Genomic DNA, 27,325 nt, shown 5'->3' on the forward strand with positions numbered 1-27,325 from the left:
CTGCACCCATTTCTAGTAAATAGAGAGCAATCATAGAGAAAGAACAACCATGAGAGAAACAGAAATCATCAAGCATAAAGAAAAGAATGTCTAAGTATTCTCTGAATTAACTCTATGGGATTTTAACAATGAACTCCCAAAAGACTGTTCACATATAGTTTTGTGGATGCCTTTTCAAGAAACTATTCAATTACCTCTAGTAGTATGCCAATACTATATCTGAGCAGCTTTGTTGTGCTTATTCAGTATGGAAACCAACTACCACAAATCAACATTTTTATTGAACCCTGATTCACTACATTCAGGACTAGGGGTGTGTTTTTAAAGGTATTTTTTGGGTTTCGGTATACTGAACTGCAAAAATAGCAGTATTTCATGATATTCCCAAATCCCAATACTGGCATGGTATTTGGATTTGGGAAATATTTGAAAAACCTTTTTTGGCTCCATTATGTCCTACAGGGCTATATATGGGATTATAACCAGGGTATTTGGGGCTCTGACAGGGCTGAGTGGTGTTTTTATTTTTTAGTGTACTGCTTAATGCCAAGTTTTATTTAATGCCAGTTACAGACTCTCTCCCCAAGATGTACAGGTACAAAGGCATGCCTCATTCACTAGCAGCCAGGTTTTTGCTTTTTTTTTAAGACACATGACAAATTAGAACAACACAGCTGGACAAGTTGGTGGGAGGATTCTGGAGGGAACCAGCACTCTGTGGCTTAGTCACTGGACTCACCCAAGGTGAGACAATTGAAGAGGTACTTGCCCAGGCCATTCTCATTGGCATGCACCTGCTTCAGGTTGCTCACATGATCCCACAGTTTCTTGATTGGTTTCCCCTCCTCATCAAAGTAGTGAGTCTCTAGGAAGTCACACATTTGAGGAGCCAAAGGATGAGAAGCAATCTTGTGCAGATCTAGCAGGCCTTGGTTCACACTTCTCCAAATGAAGGCAAAGACCATGGCAGAAACTCCATTCCCCCATTCATCCTGCTCCAGTTTTTTAGCATCCTGCAGAACAACTCTCCCTCCACAACGGTTTTGGAAGGTCAAGAGTTTTTCAGCTTCTTTATGTGTCTCTTCAGACACATGCCAGAAAAAGGATGGAAACTTGGATAGATCCACATCGCACTGGGTGAAATAAAAATCCAAGGACAGATAGGTGTAGCACAGGAGTGGCCAACGGTAGCTCTCCAGATGTTTTTGCCTACAACTCCCATCAGCCCCAGCCAGCATGACCAATGGCAAAAAACATCTCGAGAGCTACATTTGGCCACCCCTGGTGTAGCAGAACTAGTTGACCAAGCTGTTTGCCCCAGCTTCACTTTTTGGTGTGGTAGTTCTGGTGGACCTGAAAGATCACAGCACAGTTGAAGGTGGGCTGGTTTGCTGGTCTGGTGGAGAAATGGAAGGATGGGGCAGCGGTGACCCTGCACCACTGAAGCACTGTTGAAGCAAGAGCTGAAGGAGGACAGCCAAAGGCAGGATGATCTTGGAGGGGGGGGGACTGTTTTTTGAGGTAGAGGCACCAAACTGGTAGCATAGCTGCTGGTCCCTCTCCTCAAAATAATCCCAAGTTTTAAAAAGATTGTATACACAAAGGTGTCCCCATCCTCCACTGCTTTCAATGGAAGAAAAAAAGACATTCAAAGAAGCCAGAGTTTCTTTAAATGCCTCCTGAGTTCACTTGCCAAACTGCATTGCCGTGGGCATTTAAAGAGACCCTTTTAAAATGTCTTCTCCAAGCTGTGCCACTTTGCAACTCAGTGAGTGAACTCAGAAGGTATTTAAAGAGACCACAAAATGCCTTTTAAATGCCTTCTTCCAAGCCCCACCACCACTCAGAAGGCATTTAAAGAGACCATGCCTTGTCCAAGCTGCACTCAAGTAACATTAGCTTTTATTTGGGCTCAGCTATATCGGCAGCTGAAGAGAAATTCTAATTTCTTTTTTTGGATTAAAAAAACTTGGAAAATACTGGTAAGTTTTTTCAGGGGTGTTTTTGCTTGGGTAAACTGAATGCACACTCCTAGTCAGGACTATGCTAAGCAGTCAACCACTGGAGAACAACCCTCATGTTGACACATCCTTTTTCCTCGTACAGATCCGTACTTTTTTTGTGATGAAACAGACGAGTGGAAAGAAACTCTTGTAAGGGTACACCCCAGGAAGCTGACAGGGAAGGTAAACAGTGTGGAGTCAACAGGTGAAATCCCTGAATGGTGTTAAATTTAGAGTTCTCATTAGTGTTGCCAGCTCCATGTTGGGAAATATATGGATATTTGGGAAGTGGAGTCTGAAGAGAGTGAGGTTTTGGGAAGGGAGGGACTTCAACAGGGCATAATGCCGTAGAGTCTAAAGTGGCCATTTTCTCCAGGGGAACTGATCTCTGTTGGCTGGAAATCAGTTGTAATAGCAGATCTCCAGCGCCCACCTAGAAGTTAGAACAACCCAAAAAACTGTGGGAAATTAACGGTCATACACAAGAAATAGCTACTATTAAACCTAATTCCAAAAAAACTCTCTTAAAAGTGAAACAATCCAAAATAGGATTCAAATACAATATTATATATATTTCATAAATATTACAGTAAACTCTCACAATCAAACATAAGATAACAACCAAAGTCCAAATTCATTCAGTCCCACGTAAGCACGAGTTTCCAACTTCGGTAGCTTATTTTCACTTCTGTAACTTTGCCGGCCCACTCCTGCGGGATAGGTTAAAGTGCTAGTACTTGTGCTAATTCTGTTGAAGAAAAATGCCTTCTGTTCTTATTAGTTCTTTCTTATTTCGAAGCAGCAATTATAATAGCTTCAAAACATCAAAAAGCTGGAATTCATGAAGTAGGTACAAAAGAAACCTCTGACAGTAACGCCAGCATTTGTTACCGTTTCTGGCTCACCCTTCCTTGAAGAGGCATTCCTCACTCATCACTTCAAAAATGGATTGTTCCTAGGAGCACTACACATGGAGAAAGTCCACCTAGAAGGTGGCAACCCTAGTTCTTGAATGACTTCTATATAAACCTGGCCATCCTCTAAGATCTTCTTTAGAGACCCTCCTCTAGTTTTCACAGCTTACAGAGGTGAGATAGACACACATAGTAACTAGGGATAGCTCTTTTTTATGGCAACACAGTGTTTATGGGATTCTCTCTCCTTTGTGGTTCACCTTGCACTTTTTTGTTGCATTTAAGAATACAAACCCTTTGTATTTCATTCTGGTTTGGGCTGAGTTTATTGTTTGTTGATTGCTTCTGCCACTGACAATAAGCTTTTGAAGTATGATTGTTTATGCTGATATTGTAATCCACCCAAATAGAGTCTAACTAAAAACATGGTAGAGCACACATGATAACCTATTATGTGGTGCTGATGGTAGCAAAGGAAATAATTACTTCTCTATGTGGAATGGATCCCATGAAAAATTTCCAGTAGTGAAAAGGGGTGATTTTTGCTGATCCCCCCCTCCCACTGCAGACCTTCAACTCAGCCCTCACACTGTCCCCATGGATGAGCAGAATTTCAAGGGATATCTTGGGAATATAAGGAGGCTCTGCTTTACTGATAGAAAATCCTTCCATGAGTGGGCATTTACCACAGAACCCAAGTCACTGCTACCCAACAATGATCTGGAGGATGATAAGAGGCTTGTTAAATCTTAGTTCCTAGAAAGAATGCTGGAACTCTCAATGGCTCATTCTGACCAGTTTCCTAACACTTCAAAAATAAAATCTCACATCTAATATAATAAACTGCTTGTTCATGAAAGTAAATGTTCCTGAAGTCTCTGCTTGCTCGGTCCACATGGATACCTTATATTAATTCAACCTTAGAATGTGGGCAAGATATTTATGTTCTCTCACACACACATATATATAGCACAGGCACAAATCCCAGATATGATATTATTTCTTTAGTCTTCAAGACACCCTGTCAGTTAACCTGCCCTGCCTCCCAAATGATACCTGATCTTCCCCAGCTCAAAAGCCTGCAATGTTTAGAACTTATGGATCTCTGTCCTCCTATTCTTCATCTGCCCTCTGAAAGTTCGTTCTCACCCCTGCAACTCATTACTTCCTAATCGTGACATACAGTATTTTCACATCCTTCCCTCATTTTATTTTGGGAGAAAAACTTTTATTGTCTCATTTTTTAAGGTAGAACTGCAGAAAAACTTCTGTACTAAGGACACAAGAAATAATAGTATCAAAATCACTCTTTGTGGTCTTTGTATCAAAGAGTCTAGGAACTACTAAAAGGAACTACTAAAATAATGTGTGAGGTCACTACACAGTCACTACACTAGAATTATGCCAGAACAAGAATATACAAAAGCAGAGGCAGCTGCTACATAATATTCCTTGAGAAAGTTAATTTTTAATATCCAAAATATATCCCTTTAGTATCCATGATTCTAAACCATGGAAAATTAATGAGTTCATTTTTTTATTTGTATGACCCTCATTTATGTTGACTTGCACTGTCCACAGTACTGTTGTCACGCCAGTGGTTTGGTCACCCCCCCCCAAAAAAAATGTGTTAGCATGGAATATGAGGGGTTTAAGAACATAAGAGAAGCCATGTTGGATCAGGCCAATGGCCCATCCAGTCCAACACTCTGTGTCACACAGTGGCCAATATATGTGTGTGTGTACAGACACACACACACACATATATATATACACACACACACTGTGGCTAATAGCCACTGATGGACCTCTGCTACATATTTTTATCCAATCCCCTCTTAAAGCTGGCTATGCTTGTAGCCGCCGCCACCTTCTGTGGCAGTGAATTCCACATGTTAATCACCCTTTGGGTGAAGAAGTACTTCCTTTTATCCATTTTAACCTGACTGCTCAGCAATTTCATTGAATGCCCACGAGTTCTTGTATTGTGAGAAAGGGAGAAAAGTACTTCTTTCTCTACTTTCTCCATCCCATGCATAATCTTGTAAACCTCTATCATGTCACCCCGCAGTCGATGTTTCTCCAAGCTAAAGAGCCCCAAGCGTTTTAACCTTTCTTCATAGGGAAAGTGTTCCAACCCTTTAATCATTCTAGTTGCCCTTTTCTGGACTTTTTCCAATGCTATAATATCCTTTTTGAGGTGCAGTGACCAGAATTGCACACAGTATTCCAAATGAGACCGCACCATCAATTGATACAGAGGCATTATGATACTGGCTGATTTGTTTTCAATTCCCTTCCTAATAATTCCCAACATGGCGTTGGCCTTTTTTATTGCAATCGCACACTGTCTTGACATTTTCAGTGAGTTATCTACCACGACCCCAAGATCTCTCTCTTGGTCAGTCTCTGCCAGTTCACAACCCATCAAGTTGTATTTGTAGCTGGGATTCTTGGCCCCAGTGTGCATTACTTTGCACTTGACCACAATGAATCTCATCTGCCACATTGACTCCCGCTCACCCAGCCTCAACAGATCCCTTTGGAGTGCCTCACAATCCTCTCTGGTTCTCACCACCCTAAACACTTTAGTGTCATCTGCAAACTTGGCCACTTTACTGCTTACTTCCAACTCCAGATTATTAATAAACAAGTTAAAGAGCATGGGATCCAGTACTGAGCCCTGCGGCACCCCACTGCTTACCGTCCTCCACTGTGAAGACTGTCCATTTATACTATAAGGTTCATTCATTCTATAAGGTTTGAAATAAAAGGTGAGCCATAGTTATATTAAAATATTCCCCATTTAAAAAAAATCCTTGTGCACTCACAAACCATATAATGATATTTCATCATTATATGGTTTGTGAGTGCACAAGGATTTTTTTTTAAATGGGGAATATTTTAAAAAAAAAGTAAAATATCTTGGCGTAGAAATAACTATGAAGAACATAGATTTATTTAAAAATAATTATGAAAAGCTTTGGTGCAAGATGGACAAAGATTTGATAAAATGGAACAGACTTAATTTGTCTTTATTGGGCAGAATTGCTGCAGTTAAGATGAATATTTTGCCAAGAATAATGTATCTGTTTCAAACTATCCCGATTGTGAAAGATAGCAAACAATTCAATAAGTGGCAAAAGAAGCTCTCTGACTTTGTATGGGCCGGGAAGAAACCAAGAATTAAGATGAAAATTTTAACAGATGCAAAAGAAAGAGGAGGCTTTCAGCTCCCGGACTTAAGATTATACCATGATGCTGTTTGCTTGACGTGGATCAAGGATTGGATAATGCTGTTGGATAAAAAACCTTTAAGGTTGGAAGCTCATGGGAATAAATTCAGCTGGCACGCGTATTTGAATTATGGGAAACACAAGATGGATGGGTTTTTTTCTCATCACTATATTAGAAACACTTTATTAAATACTTGGATAAAATATAAGAAATATGGTGATGAGAGGAAGCCGCTTTGGATAGTGCCAGCAGAAGTAATAAAAATAACAGCTGAATCTGAGGAAGAAAGAGGGATGTCATACAATCAATTGTTAAAGATTGTATGACATCCCTCTTTCTTCCTCAATCAATTGTTAAAGATTCAAGGTGGGAAAGTTGACTTAAAGTCAGCAGAGGAGCTAAATAATAAATATGACTGGTTCCAAATGCAACAAATAAAAAGTCTGATGGAAAATGATATGAAATCTGATGGAATTAGACGTGAGCAAACAGAATTGGAAAAGGTTTTGCTTGGAGACAATGAATTGTTCATCAATTGTTAAAGATTCAAGGTGGGAAAGTTGAATTAAAGTCAGCAGAGGAGCTAAATAATAAATATGACTGGTTCCAAATGCAACAAATAAAAAGTCTGATGGAAAATGATATGAAATCTGATGGAATTAGACGTGAGCAAACAGAATTGGAAAAGGTTTTGCTTGGAGACAATGAAAAATTAATATCAAAAGTATATAAATTACTATTGAAATGGTCTACAGAAGAGGAAGTAGTAAAATCTCAAATGGTTAAATGGGCAATCAATATAAACAGAGAAATCCAAATGGATACTTGGGAGTACCTTTGGAAGAACTCGATGAAGATATCAACATGTCAGAATATCAAGGAAAACTGCTTTAAAATGATGTATAGGTGGTATATGACTCCAAAGAAACTGGCAAAGATGAGCAAAAAGATGTCAGACAGATGTTGGAAATGTAAGCACCATGAAGGTTCTTTTTTCATATGTGGTGGACTTGTGAAAAAGCAAAAAACCTTTGGCGGATGATACAACAAGAAATTTCTAAAATTTTGGGTTATGACTTCAAGAAAGTGGCAGAGACTTTTCTGCTAGGATTACAAATAGAAAAATTTCCAAAAGAAGATAGGACTTTAATTTGGTATCTGCTCTCAGCTGCTAGGACATTGTATGCGCAGCTGTTGAAACAAGAAAAAATACCAGAGAAATGGGACTGGATTGTGAAAGTTTTATCGTGGAGCGAGATGGATAAATTAACAAGAACTTTGAGAGACTATGATCTGGAAGTGTTTAAAAAGGAGTGGAAGAAATTTAAAAAATATATAGAGTTAGAATGGAACGTAAAAAGACATTGGACAATTTTTTAATATGAATGAGAAGAAAAAGACAGTGTGTTTTGGGTTTGGGATACCTTTATATTTGGATTTAAATATATAACTTCGGGGTAAGTCTGATAACGGAGGGAGGGGGGATTGAAAGTATCATATGGGTTAGGGATAGAAAAGATATAACTAAACGTCGTAACCGTATGTTATTAATAAATTGTTAAAATACAACATTGGAGGGAGGGGGGATTGAAATGTCATACAGATTAATATTGAGACAATTAAGAAATAACTAAGTTGTGTAACCATATGATATCAATAAATTGTTAAAACATAAACAAACCATATAATGATATTTTATATAGCATTGCCTATTTGAGGATGCTATTAATTTGCTGAGAATTGGGACTTCTTAGGACACCTCAACCTTAAAACCAGCTAATTTGCCTATTTTCTTCTCAACCACTGGAAAGCTAAATAGAACTCCCTAGGACTGAGATTAAAGAAAGGAATAACCCAGAAGACGACTTTGGAAGAGCTGAGAAAGGTAATGGGTTTAGAACACTTCTACCTGGGAGCTGCCTTTATACATAGCTAAAGCTGCAGATAAATATCAATATTTATATTGCTACATAATGAAATGGAATGTGGCTAACCTTAGAGAGCTGAGAAGCAGCTACATTTTTCATTACCAGAATGCTGGAGTTTCTAATCAGAAACCAAAACAAATCAAAACTGGTACAGAATCCACCCCCCCACACACACACACAAAGTAGTGGGGCATTTAGGACACAGTCTAACAAATGCTCAGGACATTCAACAACTGCCATACCCATGCAAAACCAGGAACACTCATGCTTGACAATTTATAAATCATACACTCTCAGCACTTTAGTTAATGAGCAAAGTGCAATACTGCAAATCAAAGAGTTCAACAATGTTTGTCCTTCAACATGCCTTCCATTATTTCCTTTAAAAAAAAAAAAGGAGTGGAAAGGGATTCTCTGCTAGCAATCTTTGTTGAACTGCAATAGACATATCCTCATGCTCAAAAATGTCAGATTAATGACCATTCCTGTAATTTTGAGAGCAGACTTGCGACAAAACAAAAATAACTTGGGTAAAATCAGATCACTGTGATTTTACTTTTAACGTACATACTGCAGCAATGACAGCAACAATAATGACCAGGGCTTTTTTTGTATTAGGAACTTATTTGCATATTAGGCCACACACCTCTGATGTAGCTAATCCTCCTGGAGCTTACAGTAGGCGTTGTAAGAAGAGCCCTGTAAGCTCTTGGAATATTGGCTGCATCAGAAGTATGTGGCCCAATATGCAAAGGAGTTCCTGCTTCATAATAATAATGTAGTATAGAAACACCCACTGTATAAGGATCAAAAAAGACAAAGTATAATTGTGAACCACAGAAAGGAGTAAAACAGGGTTATACTTAGCTGTAACCGGGACTTTCTTTTGAAGAAAAAGGAGGAGCAGGAGCTTATTTGCATATTAGGCCACACCCCCTGGTGCCAAGCCAGCCAGAATTGCGTTCCTGTACATTCCTGCTCAAAAAAAGCCCTGGCTGTAACTGTTGTTCATTGAGCAGTCTTCTGTACAGGCACACATTAGGCTTGTGTATGCATAGGCCAGATGTGGAAAAGATTTCCAAAGCTTTCTAGCAGGCTAGAAGTGCCCCTCCCCCCTCTGGTGCTTTGCAACTTTAGTTTCTTGGGGCCTCCAACAGTGGCATAGACAGAACTGAGGGAGAACTGGTGATCTGACTGTATTGGTGGGGAAGGGCCAGAGGATGGAGGGGTGCTCCTAGCCTACTAGAAAGCTTTGGAATTTCTTTTCCACATCTGGCCTGTGTATACACAGGCCCAATGTGTGCCTGCACAGAAGCCATAATGATGAAAACACAGTTGCACTTACTTGTAATTGTTGTTCATCAACATCTGTAAGCTGGCCTGAGCCTGCTTGCGGGATAGGGTGGGATATAAATCTAAAAATTAAATTAATATTCTGTGCAGACTAGGGATGGGCATGAACCAATCAATGAAATGCAGTTAGAGCACAAACTGGCCTGATCTGTGCTCTAACGGCATTTCATTGGTTGGTTCATTTTGAACTGATCTGTTACATTGCATCAAAAAAAGTAAAGGTAGTCCCCTGTGCAAGCATCAGTTGTTTCCAAGCTGGCCACCTGAACCCAGCTTCCGCTGGGATCAAACTCAGGTCGTGAGCAGAGCTTAGGACTGGCAGCTTCACCACTCTGTGCCACAGGGCTCTGAACAAAAAGACAAAACCACATTTTTTTTCCATGGTGGTTTCTTCAGTTCATTTTTTTGGTTCATTTGGCAGATAGACTGGCACTGATTCAATCAATTGCTAAGCAACGCTGGAGATGGACTCCTGGAGAGCCCTAGAAACACACATACCAGTTGTCCATAGCTTGATTGGCAGCTCTAGAGGCCAATCCTGGAGCCCCTGTTTTGCTCTGCTGTATATATTGCCACACCCTGACTCAGCTGCTTTCACTTGCAGCAGGAGCCAGGAAGAGGAAAGTTAATCATTGTCTCATCATATGTCTGATATTGCTTGGTGCTGGGTTGACTCAATTTAGCTTTGTGGGATTCCTGTTTTCCTCCAACCCACACACATTGGGAAAATTTTAAACACCTCTTCCAGTTGGGAAGGTGTTCCTCTGTGGTTTCAGAGACTCGAGTTACAGGGACAAGCTCTTTTTTTAATCTTTTTTTTCCTCAGAAAACTTTATTCTTTCTTTTGCTGGGGTTATACTTTTATTTACCAAAGCCAACTTGCTCAGGACTGTGTGAGCCATATAGTCATTATTTAATATTTACAAAAGCCAATTCTTTTATTTACCAAAGCTAACTTGGCCCCCCAAAATCCAATTCTCACCAAACTTGGAGAGTAGGCAGAGGAGAGCCAGCTGAAGATCTGCTGTGAGTTTGGCATCTCTACCCCACCGCGAGGCCATTCTTCCACCTCCTGAACTAACACAAACAAAATATACCACATGGGAGCACCTGCTTTGAGGGGCTGTAACTCTCCCCCCCCCCATCTAATTCCCACCAAACCTGGAGAGCAGATAGAGGAGAGTCAGCTGAAGAGTTTGCTGCAAGTTTGGCATCTTCAGCCCATGGGGGGGGTGTTGTTCTTGTTGAACCATTTGTTGAACCAAATGAACCACAAATTGTTTGGGAAATGAAAAATTTGTGTAAGTTTGTGGTGTGTACAATCAAATGAACTATAAACCAATATGAACCACCATTTTTGCAGTTTGTGTCCATTCCTAAAACAGATGCTTTTTAACCATTTAGGAACTGAGGGGGTGCCCCCCTTGCCTATGAAAGAAGCACAAAGGTTTCCCACCAAACCATCACATGCTCTGGAGGTGTATACTCCCTTTCCCTCAGTTTCTGCTTGCCCACTGCAGAATCTCAGGGAAAACACAGATTAGCTCAGGAAGAGAGTTAACAGTAGGGCTAGAGGGAGGAAATGTGTGTCTGCACAGAAGACAATCAATGAACAACTGTTAGAGGTAAATGCAACTCTGTTTTCATATTTCATCTTCACTGAAGCTCCACAGAGAGATTTTAGCTAGCTACTCACCAGAGGAGGTTGGGTCATGCTCTCATTGGAACAATGACTTAAGTATTGCTTTTCCCACCTCAGCATCTTTTCTCAAATGCAGGTTAAGAGAATAATACATCTCAAAAGTTTCCTTCACTGACCAGGAAATGCTAATACAGCATTTCCCAGGATACATGGCAGCTTGAGTGCTGTAAAAACAGATTGTGAGGAACTGGAAGAGAGAAGCAGAGAATGAAGGAAGGCAGAGAAAAGCTCTCTTCCTTCTTTCCTTCCTTCTGATCCACCATAGGAAGAAAAAAAAATAAGAATTGTGTTGGAGAGTTTGCAGCACACAATGTGAGCTTGGAGAGGTAGTTGTAGGAGGTTCTGGAAAATAATCTCATGCTCCCAATGACATCATCACCTCTCTGAGAATGGAACACATCAAAATAAAACAGCTATTTGCTCTTCTAGATTTATGAAGCCAAGTTCTGAATTGAGCAGTGACCATCTCAAACGTGTACAAAAATTTTGCCAATAAAGGCCTGCATATGAAGTGAACTTTATCACTTCAGGTGGCAATTAGCCTGTGTCCTACACTCAGTCATACACAGCTACTTCTGGGCTTATACATTTGAGCTTTTTTCTCTATCCTTCCCTGCTAATCATGTATAACACCCTCACTGGAAGTCTGCATGGTTGTCAGCGCAGAATCTCCTTTATGCTAGATACCAAACCTATCAAGAAAGGTGTTTAAAGTTAAAGGAGATGTGGCACAGAGTGGTAAGCTGCAGTACTGCAGTCCAGCTCTGCTCACAACCTTAGTTCAATTCCAGCGGAAGCTGGGCTCAGGTAGCCAGCTCATGGTTGACTCAGCCTTCCATCCTTCCAAGGTTGGTAAAATGAGTACCCAGCTTGCTGGGGGTAAAGTGTAAATGACTGGGGAAGGCAGTGGCAAACCACCCCAGAAAAAGTCTGCCATGAAAATGCTATGAAAGCAACATCACCCCAGAGTTGGAAATGACTGGTGCTTGCACAGGGGATTACCTTCACCTTTAAGAATTTTGTTGTTGTTGTTTGGGTGTAGTCTTCTATACACAGTGAAGGGAGCAGGAAAGAGATAAGGGCTGAGAAGGATGCTGGTTTGCAAACCCAAAAGTTTCTCATGACTGGCAGAGGTCATTAGGAAAACAGGAAAAGAATAATGTCTGAAGCAGTTATACAGATTCTACTCATAGCTCACCACAGCCTTGTTTCATGATTTTGGCTAAGGTTCCCTTTTCTTCTTTCCCTCTCATTTGTATATTTGCCAGTCCAATCACTATGACATGCAGGGGAGGAATAGACTGTAATAGGAACATTTACGCAGGCAATTAAACAGGAGAAAAGAGTTGATGCAAATGAACACAATGGCAGAATGGAAGTATTTCCAGGAGCAATTAAGCACAGCTCAGATAAATAAAAGCAAGGGCAATGTTGATAGCATTAAAAAAAACCCCAGCAAAATCAGAGTGACATAACAAATAAAAGTTTCCCTTCTATCTTTTTTTTAGAATTTACCATAAAGTGAAATCCTTTTGTTAACTATCAGTGCCTGATTTCTATAGTTCCTTTATGTAACAGCTTTGTTATACATTTGATGAGCACTGGAGCAACTGGCATTAATGACAGTGGGCAACAAGATGGAAATGTAACATAAAAGGCAACTCTCAGTCTTCAGGTGCAAAGACAACCACTATTGCTAAAATGTTTCTTCTTTATTCACACTTCATACTACTGCCTAAAAAATGTAAAAAATGGAAAATGGAAAATAACAGTAGGTGGATGCATATTACATCCATTAGAGGTTGTAAGAAGAAAAAGCAATCTTTCTTACACCAGGAGCTTTTTAATAAATATGCACCACCAGTGCCAACCTAACTGTATTTTTTATTGTTTTATGGAAACAAGTTTCTTTTCTTCCTCTTACTGTCTAACATAAGTCAGCAGAAACTGACTGACATAAAAATAAGGCTCCCAAACACATGGTATGTTTCTCTATATACACAGAACAGGGGTCTCAATGCACACAATTCCTGTTGCTCCGTTTGGGGTTTTTTCCTATACATTTTTGGGGCGGCTTGGCAGTTTCACACCACCAAGGCGCCTTGCTTGTGCAATTCTGCTTCCAGACGCTGAGGAGGCAACTGGCGTGCAGATAAAAAATTTGCTACCACTTCAAAAGTGGTAGCTTTTTGAGCTGCTCTCAGGATGCTGGAGGACGGGGTGAGTACAGGATGGGACGGGTGGCAGATGTTTGTGTTTGGAAGGATTTTTCTAGTAATTTCTGAGGCATCTCTGAGTCGGCCCAAAGTGCCAGTCTGTAATCACCCATGGAGTCTGAGCGTGCGGAGACTGAGAGTGGAAAAGATCTTGGGGTCATAGTGGATAGCTCAATGAAAGTGTCAGCCCAGTGTGCTACATTTCCTTTAGTGAAAAAAGGATTATGGTATGGCCTCATTTGGAATATTGTGTACAGTTCTGGTCCTCGTATCTCAAAAAGGACATTGTAGGGTTGCAAGTGCAGAGGAGGGCAACTAGGATTATTAGTGGGTTTAGCACCTTGCCTTTGAGGAAAAACTAAAGAGTATGAGACTTTTCAGTTTAGAAAATGGGACGACTAAAGGGGCACATGATAGAAATTTACAAAATTATGCATGGGATGGTTGGCAAAGAGAAATTTTTCTCCTCCCAAAATACTAGAACTTGAGGGCATCCAATGAAACTGATGAGCAGTAGAATCAGGATATTCAAATAAATACCATTTTACACAGTGAGTGATTCGAATTTGCTTCCAGAGGATGTAGTGATGGCCACAAGAATAAACTGCTTCAAAAGAGGATCAGATAGATTCATGGAAGATAAATCTATCAATACCTACTAGCCATAGTGATTGAGGGGATCCTCCACATTCAGAGGCACTAAGTCACTGAATCCCAAAGCCAGGAGGCTATACCAGGAGAAGGCCTTGTCCTCTATGCTGTGTTGTTGGCTTTCAGAGGAGCTGGTTGGCCACTGTGTGAAACAGATAGACTACTGGTCTTATCAAGCTGGGCTCTCCTTATACATATACGTGCATGTGTAAAAGTACTAAAATAGCCATTTTAATAATTAAAAGTTAAATAATTTACTTTGGGTTGGATCTTACCAGTTTTTCTGCTTGCTCTCTTGATTCAAGTGCCTTTTGAGGACACAAGTATCATGTTCCCTGGTGTAGCTATTTGCATGGTCAAAACTGGACTTCTTTCAACAGTGGAAAGCCAGGTAGCCTGAGTTTAGTACCTAAGACCACTTCCACCACCTATTGATGGCCTATGCCTCTAACTTGCAAAATAATACCTAGCTGAATAATGAAGTAAAACCTACAAAAATCATGTTACAATATTAGGATTTTTCTTAATCACAGAAAACAGTGTTTGCAATTTGCAAGGGTTCTTGGCAGAAATCTGGCTATTCATTACACAATCTTTGATTACTACAACCATAACATAAAAGAAACAATATTTTGTTTTCTAACAACCTAAGATTGATAGAAAAATGGCCATTTAGAAAAATAAAAATGTTTCTTCCTTAATTGTTTGTAACAGCAGCCCAACAGCTCGATAAATGACTTCACTGACAGCTGACTTATTTTATTGATTAAAGCTATTTTTCACAGGTAACTTCTCTAAATATTGAATTATATTCTCACATGAAAACATATGGGAATAATCAGGCAGAAACAGAACAGGTCAAACAGCAGCTTATTTCTTCAGAGAAACCTGTTTTCTCCTAACATTTGAACAAAAGCAGCAATAATAAGGTGTGTATTGATCCAGCCTAACTTTGATTGAGAACCAAACAAATATTATTATGTATCATTATACACAGAAGTAACACGTAAACACTGAAAACTGTACAGCAGGCTTTACTTTCCACTGTTCAAATCCCTTTGATCTGCATCAGTGCACTCACTTTCATTATAAACAGGCATGCAGAAAAGCAGAGGAAAGAAAAAAAGGATGTACATTATTTTTATGCCCAAGCCAAGTCTGCTTTTTATAAGACTTTATATAATGCTATTAAGAATGAATTTTTTTAAAAAAATGACAACCTAATTCCAAAATTGAAAAGTTACATTATTGCTCACTATTAAGCATATCTAAGAGATCCAGTCGGGTTGGACTCACAGTACTTTTTAGGGTTGCCAATCCACAGTTGGGAGCAGGGGATCCCCTGGTTTGGAGGTCCTCCCCCCTGCTTCAGGGTTATCAGAAAGCCAATCCAATCCAGTCCAAATACCTTTATTGGCATAGAAATAAAAAGTACAGCATAGCAAATTTACATGGAGTTTCAGCTATAAAAGTCAGTCAGACATCAAGAAGGGGAGCTAGTCTTTTGCTCCCTGATTGTTATGGCAGCCAAAAGGTACTTTGCAACTAGGCTTGTGATATGGGAACATCAGTCAAATAGTAGAAAGAAAACTAACTTCACCTCAGGTAAAGATTAGACAGAATAGGTTTGATTATACAGTCTCGCACTTCCCAATAAAAATCATAGTGAAGGAAGACATGGGTGACCGTTTCAAGGTGCCCTCCATTACATGGGCAGACTCTATTCCGATAAGGGATGTTGGCAAACATCCCAGACAGTACCGCTGAGGGTAGAACATTGAGTCTTGCTAACATAAAGGAGTGGCATAACTGGGGTGAAGTAATCTGGGAAAGGTAGGCAGCAGGCAGCCCATGATCTGGGAAGATACCAAATGCTAAAGGGGAACAAGTTTTATTTCCAGAAGAACAAAGGGACTGTTTCTCAATATCTAAAATCCTCTGTTTCAGGATTCTGAATGCCTGCATTTCACTTAGCATACAGAAGTTGTCCAGGGGTACACCTATGGAATATATTTTCTTCTGGATCCAACTATACCAATTGGAAACGAAGGAATCTGCTAGCATCATATGGATATAACTAGCAGGGTCTGCCCTAAAATGTAGGCGTAGCCAAAACTTTATAGTTAGAAGCCATGCCCTGGTCTCAATCAAATGGGTTCCAGTCTCTAGGCACATTGCCGCATAGCTAACACAGTTGGGAGACCCCCAAAATATGTCGTAAAAATGCTGCCTGAATTTGCTCAAGTTGGAAATTGAGGGCACAAACCCAACGGGGATCCCATATAACAACTGAGAAATTGTTTTAACATTAAAAACATGAATGGCAGCTGGGACAAATTCGTTGTCCTTCTTGAAAAAAAAGCTAACCACCACAGACGAACTACACCTTGCTGAGATGACCACTTGCTTGCGTTGTACTGTCCAGTTATGATTATATCGGAAAAAGACCCCCAAGTATTTTCATAGTGAACAAGTCATAATACAGCCTCACATACAGCAGATTTAGACTCAGTAGCAAAGCATCTAAGGAAAAAAAATTGCCCACTTACTCAAAAATGCCCCTAGACACGGGTGATTTTCCTATTAAATAATTTATCAACTTTGGGAGCACCAAAACTCCTCACTGGTTTCTATATTTAGGGCTGCCAAGTCTAATTCAGGAAATATCTGGGGACTTTGGGGGTGGAGCCAGGAGACTTCGGGGCAGAGCCAGACTTTCCCATTCCCAAAATAAATACATAAAAATACAAAAGTGCAGTTCACCTCATCATTTCCTCATCCCCCAATAGCTACAATTCTAGTAGTTAAAAGTGAACACACACAAAGCAGACAGAATGCACAGAGTTTGCAAGCTCACATTTTTGTGATCTCACTGGGGCTTTACTCACAGGAACTGATATTCTACAGGCTAACACTGGCAAATAAAGAGAGGTGCAGTTTTCCTCCATCCCATAAACAGGTTCCTATACAAAGACTGAAAACAATGCAAAACATGCACAGAGACACACACAAACTGGCTCTGGTTCCTCTACAAATACTTCTGGAAAGTACAGGGGTGTGCGTGCTCTCTCTCTCTCACACACACACACTTACTGGCTCTGGTTCCTCCACAACGATGTCTGAAAAGTACAGGGGCTATGCTGCTCCCTCTTTCTCTCTCTCACACACACTCTGTCATGACTCAGAGGGGTTTTACCAAATTGCTGCCACCACTCTAGGTTAAAAGTTCCCCTTGAGAAGGCCCAGAGTTAGGCTTGCCAATCCCCAGGTCCCAGCGGGGGTTCTCCCTCTTTCCCAGGCTCCTTCCCACCCCCAGTCAGCTGGTAGGTGGGGGGAAGCCCCACCCCCACAGCCATCATGTACCTTTCCCCCTCCAGAGTCTTCAGTCTCTATTTGAGAAAGCCTTCCTCTTTGGATGCTGTGTCTGTGTCTTTAAGGCTGAAGGGGAGCGAGGGGGGGAGGAGGCAGAACAACATGGCTGTGGAAGGAGCCCAGACCCTCCATTTGTTGCACAATCCTTGCAAAGGTTGTTTGCATAGTGTGAAGGTAAACTTGAACCTTTGGTTGCCCTGTGTTACTGTGAAAAACTTGAAAGTTCAGCAACTCGTGAGTAGAGGTGCCAATCCCCAGGTGGGGACATGGGAGAAACGGATGGGGGGGTGGAAGGGAAATGTCTGCTGGACCATAGGGTATAATGGAGAATTAATCCTGGGGTATCTGGGGCTCTGAAGGGGCGGTTTTTTGAGGTAGAGGTACCACATTTTCAGCATAGCATCTGACAAGTCTCCTCAAAATGCTCTCCAAGTTTCAAAAAGATTGGACCAGGGGGTCCAATTCTATGAGCCCCAAAAGAAGGTGCCCCTATCCTTCATTATTTCTAATGCAGGGAAGGCATTAAAAAGGTATGTGGTCCCCTTAAATGTGATGGCCAGAACTTCCTTTGGAGTTCAATTGTGCTTGTCACAACTTTGCTTAAGACTCCACCCCCAAATCTCCTGGCTTCATCCCCAAAGTCCCCAGATATTTCTTGAATTGGACTAGGTAACCCTACCCAGAGTACCCTCCCAAGGCCTTCAGGCCTCCCTTAGCTAGGCCAAATAATGGGCAAGAGGACCAGGAAGAGTAAACAACAACAAAAAGGTTTATTCCAGTGCAATATAAATTAACAAGGTGAATTAACCAGTAAAAGGGTGAAGGGAAAATAAACAAATGCCCTAACACGTCTATCTTATAGTCCCTACTTTTACCAGCACTTACCCCCTTGGGTAAGGGTCTCTCCCCTGCTTCCAGCTCTCCAGGCTACAGCCTGCTTCCAGCTAAGCCTTCCAGGGAAAGAACACCCACTTCCTGGGCTTGGCCTTTATATACTCTTCCCAGGCCCCACCCCTCTCTGGGCCTGTTTCCCTCCAAAACCCTCACTACCCAATCAGAGAGACAGAGCGATCCTGGGAGATGTAGGCCTTTCCCAGTAACTCCTAAGTAGGCTTCCCTGGAGCCTGCAGGCCTAACCAGGCCCAGGATCATGACACACTCACACACACTTGGTCTGAAACAAAAGCAAAAGAAACTGAAGGACTGTCCTCTCACGCGGCTCTGCTACTGGCCCTTCCCCATGAAGTACTTCCTGCTTAAATTTAAAGGCACACACACATTTTAAAACAAGAAGGAATCTAAACAAACTGGCTGGGAGCAGGGTGGAGCCTGTAAAATTGGGCGATCCCCCGCTGGGACCTGGGGATTGGGAAGCCTATCTGTATTAGATCATCTTGACCCAGATCTGAAAAATGCCTAGTTAAATCATCACAGGACAGAAGTGTTCCAACCAATGCTTCCCAGATTTCTTTTTCGATATGTCTCATGCTTTATCAGGTGCTTTGACAACAGGTAATATAGACATACAATTACACATTCCCACCCACACATTAGGGGCAGACTGTATCAGGAATAGGCAGTGAACCCCACCTCAACCCCTCACAGCCTACTGCCAAATGCTACAAATGGTAGTTTAAAGAATACCCCCTGCCACTTTTACATAGTAGTCATTTTGGATACATGTTGTTCCCCGTTACTGATACCACTGCACTTTAAAATGTTTCTATGATACTTTTAGCTATCGAATGAACAACTTTTCCCTCACCAAAAAGGCAATTTCTGATCATCGTGTTACAAAAACCTTGATTATTATTACAATTGTATAATGTTCTATACTTATGGCAAAAGCTAGGGAAAGGAGGTCATGTATGGAATGTAGATAATGCAAACAATTATACTGATTATTCTACATTCCTTTGAAATAAATCTGAAAGTTTTCTCAATAAATCGCCAAATAAAAGAGATATGACAAATCCATAGATGCTTGTTTTAATTGTCTGAGACTTAACAGTGCTATTAATAAGAAAGACACACATTTTGCATGAACAAAAGCTACTGGAGAGGAATAGAAACTGTATACATTGCTAAGGGAAAAAAGAATAATTTTTAGAAATCTTTCCTGACATTAATCAGATGCAGAAAGGAAGGAGTAGCATAGGTCAAATTTTCTGTGCCTGAACCATAAGGAAGGCAGACACAGCACATGCAGTCTATAACAAGACCTCCCACCCGACCCCAACTCTAGCATTACTTTTGAGTGGCCTGAACACTGGTAAAATATCGGACAGTTCAGTTGGTACAGTCAAAGGTAACCCTTTACACTCTTGTATGACCCAGTGATAAATACTGATTTTCACTTTGTCATATAAAAAGCATGCATGATTCTAAAGTCCTTATAATCACTGCTGAATTAGAAATAAATTTATTTTGGGGGAAGTATTATTATAAAGGAAACAGGAATTTTATTTTCCACTGTTGATATTTCATAAATCCAGCCATGCATTCAGTGAGTAACATCATAGTCTGGGACAAGAAAGTCTGTACTCAAGTATATTCCGCAGGGCCTGCAAGACCATCCTCTTTAGGCAGGCCTTCCCAGACTGCTGACAGAGGAGGGCCGAACGGAGGATCCAACAAAGCGACCCTTCAACGATTCTTGCCATCATTTAAATAGGCAAATGGATAAATAGCACCCAGAACAACTCTGCCGCTGTTAAGCTACAGATTATATATGCTGCATCAATTTAAGATATGTATTAACTATGTATATTTTAATGTTGTTTTATAATTTTAATGTTGTTTTAATCACTATATTTGTATAATGTTTTATTGAATGCTGTTAGCCACCCTGAGCCTGCCTAGGCGGGGAGGGCGGGATACAAATAATAATAATAATAATAATAATAATAATAATATATGAGACTGATCATCTTTGAACCTGTAAAAAGGAAGCATATGAAGGGTACTACCTCAGCCAAGCACAGTATCAAGCCCCACTTAAAGACTGGTGCCAGTACTTTCCAATCTGGTACAAGAACTGGGTCACTAGTGGAAATGGCAGGCTAGAATCAGAACTCCTTCTTGTAGTACTTTCTCTTAGGGTTTCTCATAGGAGTGGTCTTAGTGATTCTGGGGTCCTGGGCAAAGGTCAAGGATGGCTCTCCTACACAGCCCTTTTTTAAAATCTCACCCTCCTTCCAAGAAGCTCACAGACTCCTACAGCCAGGACTGGCTCAAGGGGTTGTGGCACCCCAGGCATTCTATGACTTTGGCTGCCTCTGCACACATATTCATTGTAAAGGTAGGATGGCCAATTTTAGCCAGGCAGAAGAAGAGCCCCCTTGCCAGGAACAAGATGGACCTTTGTGGCCTGTGGAAGGGGAAGTGGAGAGCCTGTGGACCTACTGAGGTCCCCAGCTTCCTGGGTTTCCTGTGTGTGGCTGGATAGGGGGTTAACCCTGAGGGAAGACAAGGATGCCAGATTTGGTGTATACTCAAAACTCGCAGCTTCCATCCCTCCGGATCAGCTGTTGCTGCCCTAGTTGCTCAGGTGATGAGCATATATGTGCTGCCTGCAGAGGTGCAGTTACAGTCCAGTGTGCGAAGGACAGATAGGAGGGTGGGTAGGTTGCCAAGTCCCCACCAGCTGCCCGTGGGGACTTTTTTCATGCACATTTCCCCCCAAATTGCTAGAGTATCCCCATGCAAAACCATAGAGTTTTTCATGATTTCCTAGAGCATCTCCACGCGACATGCCCAGCATGATACATCATTTCTGGGTGGCGTCAGTGTGCCATGCACACTGCACGGCAGTGGGGCTCTTTGGGGGCAGGGAACCCCCCTGGTGGCCTCCTCTCTGCCAGCAGGTTGGGGCCTGCCAACCAGGGGATCTGCCTCCCCCGGCAGGAACTTGACAGCCCTAAAGATGGGTGATCGCCTAGCCATATGCAGATGTGGCAGATGGTAACTCCATCTCTTGCTGTCTCTCTATGGATTGCACTGGAGCAGCTTGTCAGCTGTAAGGTGGCAGCCCCTCAGCCCCACCCGCACAGGACAGAACAATTGACTACTGGCTCCAGCCCAGCCAACCACATTGTCTGTGACTTACTTCTTTTTTTTAAGAGTTAAGTTGATTTGGTAACTTGCAAATGTACAGAATATCTTGTAAATGAACAGAATGTGCTTATTGTCCAAGCCTTAGAATAACTGTTACAAACAAGTAAAAAAATAAACAAAAATAAACACACATATATACTCAAATCATATTAAATACAAAATAAGGAATATTCTGAAAATATATAGAATATATATATTCTAGAGAGAGAGAGAGAATACATAGAATATATAGACAACCATTGAGAAAAGTCAATTACTATGAAAATTTCAAAATAAGCAATCTGTGACTTACTTGATGCCCATCCTCCTTCCCACAGCAGAGAGCAGTGGGTGGTGCTGAGGGACAGCCAGAGGCCTTTCAGGTCTCCCTTAAGAAGGGCTAAGGACAGTTGCCCAAGATACCTCATGGCTAACACCACTCATGGTTTCCCAGAGGCAGTTCTGAAAGGCCAAAGCACTTTTGCTATTTCTGCCTATCAATATGGCGGCATCAGATTCTGATAACTACCATTTTTTTATCTAGTTGACCAGCTAAGTGGGGTACATGGGTGGCAAATGAACCAACTGATCAGCTGAACTTTTCAATTATCATCCAATTATTAACTGTTCTTCCCTTGAAAGAATCTTGGGATGGTCTCTCTGAGCAGATTAAAACAACATATGAAAAGTCTAGCCCTAAGTGCACCACACAGGAATGTTTGTCTCCTGTTCTAAGAGGTGAGATATGATCTCAGAGCACATTTCTACATGTTGAAGAAACCTTTCAGGGGGAATAGGTTGCTGTGATAATCTCAGTCAAGATGTAAAAAATTTGAATTCTTTCAAAATTGGCTATTTGCTCAGTAAATAAGATCACCCATATTTTTTATTCAAAGCCATTCACAGAGATTTGTTTTCTCTCCACGTACTACTGGTACAACACATTTACAACTCAGCCACAAAGGAACAATGTTTGCTGTACTCCAGGCATTCTTTCAACTGCCAGCATACAACATTTTTGCAGGTATTTATAGCTGCTTTTTCAGCACCAATTTCGCTTACCTTCACGAAGAGTGTGATCTAGTAAAAGAACAAAGTACTTCACAGTTTTACATTTTAACTCCTAAGCAGCAGGAACAGCATTCATGTTCTTCAAAATTAAAAGTGAACTTGGAAATTATATTACTAAGAATACATGATTATATCATACTTATACAGGTGAGAAGACCTCTTATTTTCCAAAAGATTTTAAAATTATGCACAGGATTATTTTTTAAGGAAGGAAGTAAAGCCTACTCTTGCAACAGAGAAAAATTCTACAAAAGGCTGAAAGAAAAGGGAATGGAAGATTTGGTTCATTTACCATGAAGCTTCCTTCTTGGTGGTCCAGGATTGGAGCAATCCTTACTTATTTTTTGTATTTATATCCCACCCTCCCCGCCGAAGCAGGCTCAGGGTGGCTAACAACATTGAATATCAACAATAAAACAATAAAACCATAAAGCAGTAAAAACAGTTACAATAATATCAGTTAAAATTAAACAATTGCAATTTAAAATACTAAACAATTATAAAACAGCAGTTTTGGTGCTAAGTTCCATACCATGATGTTAAGCAACTCTATACTTTAGTTGAAGGCCATTCAAAATAATGTTGTTTTGCAGGCCTTGCAGAATTGGGCAAAATTCTGCAAAGCTCTAACATCATCTGGGAGTTGGTTCCACCAGCGGGGGGCCGCAATAGAGAAGACTCGCTCTCTGGCAGCCTTCAATCTCGCCTCCCTCGGCCCGGGGATTTCTAACAGGTTTTGTGATCCAGATCTAAGTACTATCTGGGGAATGTATGGGGAGAGACGGTCCCTAAGGTAGACAGGTCCTCAGCCATATAGGGCTTTAAAGGTAATACACCTTGTAGCGAATCTGGAACGCTATTGGCAGCCAATGCAGCCTCCGCAGCCCCGGCTGTACATGATCCTGAATAGAGAAACCCAGTAACAGCCTGGCTGCAGCATTCTGCACCAGCTGCAGCTTCTGGATTCAAGACATGGGCAGACCCATGTAGAGGGCATTACAGTAGTCCAGTCTCGAGGTGACCGTTGCATGAATCACTGTTGCTAAGTCACTCATCCTCAGGATTGGTCTCTTTGACAGATCCATCTGGGGAGAGACCTGTCCCTGAGGAACTTCCCCAGATGTCAACAAGCCTCAATCTCCCCAGTCACACTGAGAAAACAGAAAACTTTTCCCACTACCATAGGATGGTTACTCCTACTCTTCCTCAACTGGTTCCTCTAGAGCTAGCTGCCCCACCTGGCTGATCTAGCCTTAAGCTCCATCTTAGATCACTGATATCCTGGTCCTCATCCAGTAATTTAGTTCATGAGAATGCCCTTCCAGAAAATTGGGTGGGCAGGTCAGCCGCAATCCTGAACCATTGAGAAGGAAGCTTCATGGTAAGTGAACCAAATCTTCCATTCTCTGGTGGTTCAAGGATTGGGGCAGCCCTTCGCATATGGGACGTTAAAAAACAGTATGTCCCAGGGTGGGTCCTTGGCCTTGCTCACTAAACCACATGTTGGAGGACCACACAGCCAAAGGCAGCTTCAGTCGTGGCCACTTTGTCTATGCAGTAGTGCTTTGTGAAGGAATGCACTGACTTCCAAGTGGCCACCTTGAAGACCGTCACTAACAACAGGAAGGCTCTACAGGCTGCCGATGTGGCAGCCCCCCTCAAGGAATGTGCCATGATTCCCTAGGGGGGTTCCAGATCTCCCACCTTTTAGGCCACTATGATGCAGCCTCTAATCCACCTGCTTAGATTGGCTGTAGACACCTTGCTACCACAGGCTGCCTTTCTAAAGGCCATGAAAAAAGAATTGGACGTGCCACTGTTTTGTGCTCTCAATGTAGAAAGTAAGGGCTCCCTGTATGTCCAGACAATGCCACTCTTTCTCCTTCTTGTGATGTGGCACTGGACAGAAAGAAGGCAGGTCTGGCCTCAATATCACCCTTCCATTATAGAAAATACATAGCGCTTTGTCAATGGAAAGTGCCCCCAACTCTGACATCCTCCTGGCAGATGTAATCCCCACCAGAAAGAGCATCTTGAAAGATAGCTCCTTCAGGGGGCAGGAAGTCACTGGCTCGAAGGGTACCCTACACAGAGTCCTGAGCACCGTGTTAAGGCTCCAGGTGGGAAACCTATGAGTCAACAGGCTGGTGCCCCTTAGAAAGTGTCCAATGTAGGGATGCCAGGTTAAAGACCCGCTCTTCCAGGCTTGCCTTACTGCCAAGATGGCGGCTACCTGCCTCTTCAGCATGCTGGTGCTAAGGCCCTTGTCTAGTCCATCCCAGAGGGAAGACAGTACCCCTTGTACCTTTACCTTTAGTGGATCCAGGCTACATTCCGTACAATGTGCCTGGAACGTCTGCTAGGTAGTGTTGTATACCCTATTTGTGGACCCTTTACTGGAGGCCAGCATGGTCCTAACTATTCTCTCATTGTATCCTAACACTATCATCTACTTCCACGCAACCTCCAGGCTGCGAGGTTTAAGCTGTCTGGTTGAGGGTGTCCCATCAACCCTTGCATCAGCAAGTCCTCTCTCTGTGGGAGGAGCCATGGCTCTGCTACTGATAGTCTTTTCAGGTCCTGGAACCTTCTTAGTCACTAGCACCACCTCTGCTCTTTGCTCTATCAGCTTCTGAACTGACCTTTGTATCAACTGCATTGGTGGAAAGGCATAAAGAAGGCCTTGCAGCCAATCACACATCAAACCATCTACCCGCACTGCTTCCTAGCATTTTGCCTAGGTCTGGAACCTCGGAACTTGGCAGTTTTGCTCAGTTGCGAACTGGCCCATCTCTGCTTTTCCAAACCTGCTACATATCTGGTGGAATACTGCCCTGCACAGTTGCCATCCTGACTGGTCTAATGCCTGTCTGCTTAGGCAGTCCACCAGAACATTATCCTGACCTGCCACATGTATTGCCTTCAGGGATTGTAGGTGAACCTCCACCCACTTTATTATTTTGCTTGCCTCTTTGTGCAAGGCTTTGAGTCCGGTTCCCCCTTGTCTGTTTACATAAGCCTTTGCCGTCATATTGTCTGTCTGCACCAGGATGTGGCTCTCCTCCCTCCAGTGCCTCTCTAAACTCCAAAATCCCTAATCTTTTGGCCTAAACTCTAGAAAGTTTATGCTCTTGACCTACTCTTCCTGCAATTAGAGACCTATGCAACCCGTCCCTGAGAGTGTGGCCCCCAACCCAAGAGGCTCACAACCATTGTGATCACCATCCTCCATGGCTCCCATAGTGGGATGTCCTGGTAGAAGCATTGGGGAACCACTCTCTGTTGTAACTGATCCCTCAGCTCCTCTGGGAGCTGGACTGTCCTGTGCCATTTGGCCGTGATTATGCCATGGAATGGTAGCAGAAACTGCTGTAGCGGCTGAGTGTGGGATCTCACCCATTGCAACGCATTCTGGCAGGACACCATCATTCCCAAGAGATTCGCCAGTACTATCACCTCCAACTGGTTCTGCCCCAAAACATATGTGGTCAGAACCCTGAGTTACTGCTGTCTCTCTTGTGAGAGAAAGACTCTGTTCCATATCATGTCTATCTGCACTCCCAGGTGACTAGCCATCTGCGATGGTCAGAGATTGCTCTTCTCCAGATTGACCACAAAGCTGTGTTCTGAGGGTATTCACCATCAGTGTTGAGGCCTCCTTGCTCTGTTAAAGGGAAGGGGTCTTGACTAGAATGTCATCCAAGTATGGAAACAGCGATACCTCCTGGAGCCTCAGGTGAGCTACCGGGGCTACTAGAACCTTTGTGAATACCATGGGGGCAGACTTCAGACCTAAGGATAGGGCCCTGTACTGGTAGTGGCTCCTGTCTTATATGAACTGCAGAAGCCTGTGGTGAAACTTGTGAATTGGGATGTGAAAGCAGGCTTCGGACAAGTCAATGGATATCATGGAGTCCCCCTCTTGGATGGCTAGGGGGATGGACTTCCTGGTTTGTATGTGTCTGTTTATCCACTTCAGGTCCAAAATGGATCTTACGTCCCCATTCTTCTTCAGGACCAAGATGAATATTGAGTACGCCCAGAGGTGGAATTCTAGCAGGAGCTCCTTTGCATATGAGGCCACACACCCCTGATTGGACTTGCTGCAAAATGGAGGTCTGTTGTCTCAAGACCGATTCTGCCATTTTCCTTTGCCTGACTATCTGAAGTTCTGTCGTGGCACTCCTTTGGTCTCCTGAAAGAACTGAAAGTGTCTCCTGGGCTTGCTGTCCCTCCATTTTGATGGAAGTACCTTCTTCTTGTCTTTTCCCTTGATTATTTACTGATCCAGACCCTGTCCAAACAAGCTGGATCCACTGAATGGTACTGCTGCCACCTTGGCCTATGCTGATGTCTGCATCCCAGTTCCTGAGCCACACAGTCCTTCTATTGGCCACACTGCATGTCATTGCCCTGTATGACTGCTTTATGACATCCAGAGAGGCATCAGTTGCATAGGCCATCATCTGTTCAGCCTTTTTGAGGGTGTCCTTGACCTCCTTAGGCAGATCGCTGGCCAATGTTACCAGGTCTGAAATCCCCATCTTCTTTCGCAGAAGACATTCCTTCTGCCTTTGAGTCTCCATTCTGGTCACTTAAAAGCGGCTTGTGCTCTCTCTGAACTACTCTCCCTTCCCTGCCCTTTTTTGGTCGTGAGCGGAAGGGGATGAACTCAGGGATGATTCCTATTTTTCTATCATTCTCTTGTGGGGTCTCCTCCGTGACATGAATGGGGAGTCCTTCCCAGGCTCTGGGGACTCCTGTGGCATCTCCTTGAGTTCCC

The 27,325-nt window shown here is 42.3% G+C and overlaps 1 protein-coding gene and 1 pseudogene across 1 annotated transcript in view; both read right to left on the reverse strand.

The window, feature by feature from the left end:
• The window catches only part of ATRNL1 (attractin like 1), a 1,015,273-nt gene that overhangs the window by 657,969 nt on the left and 329,979 nt on the right, over positions 1 to 27,325 (reverse strand). The gene's annotated exons all lie outside the window — the stretch shown is intronic.
• On the reverse strand, positions 656 to 27,128 carry LOC132573430 (ferritin light chain, oocyte isoform-like; annotated as a pseudogene).

This window comes from Heteronotia binoei, chromosome 6, assembly GCF_032191835.1.
Source record: "Heteronotia binoei isolate CCM8104 ecotype False Entrance Well chromosome 6, APGP_CSIRO_Hbin_v1, whole genome shotgun sequence".
Taxonomy (NCBI): domain Eukaryota; kingdom Metazoa; phylum Chordata; class Lepidosauria; order Squamata; family Gekkonidae; genus Heteronotia; species Heteronotia binoei.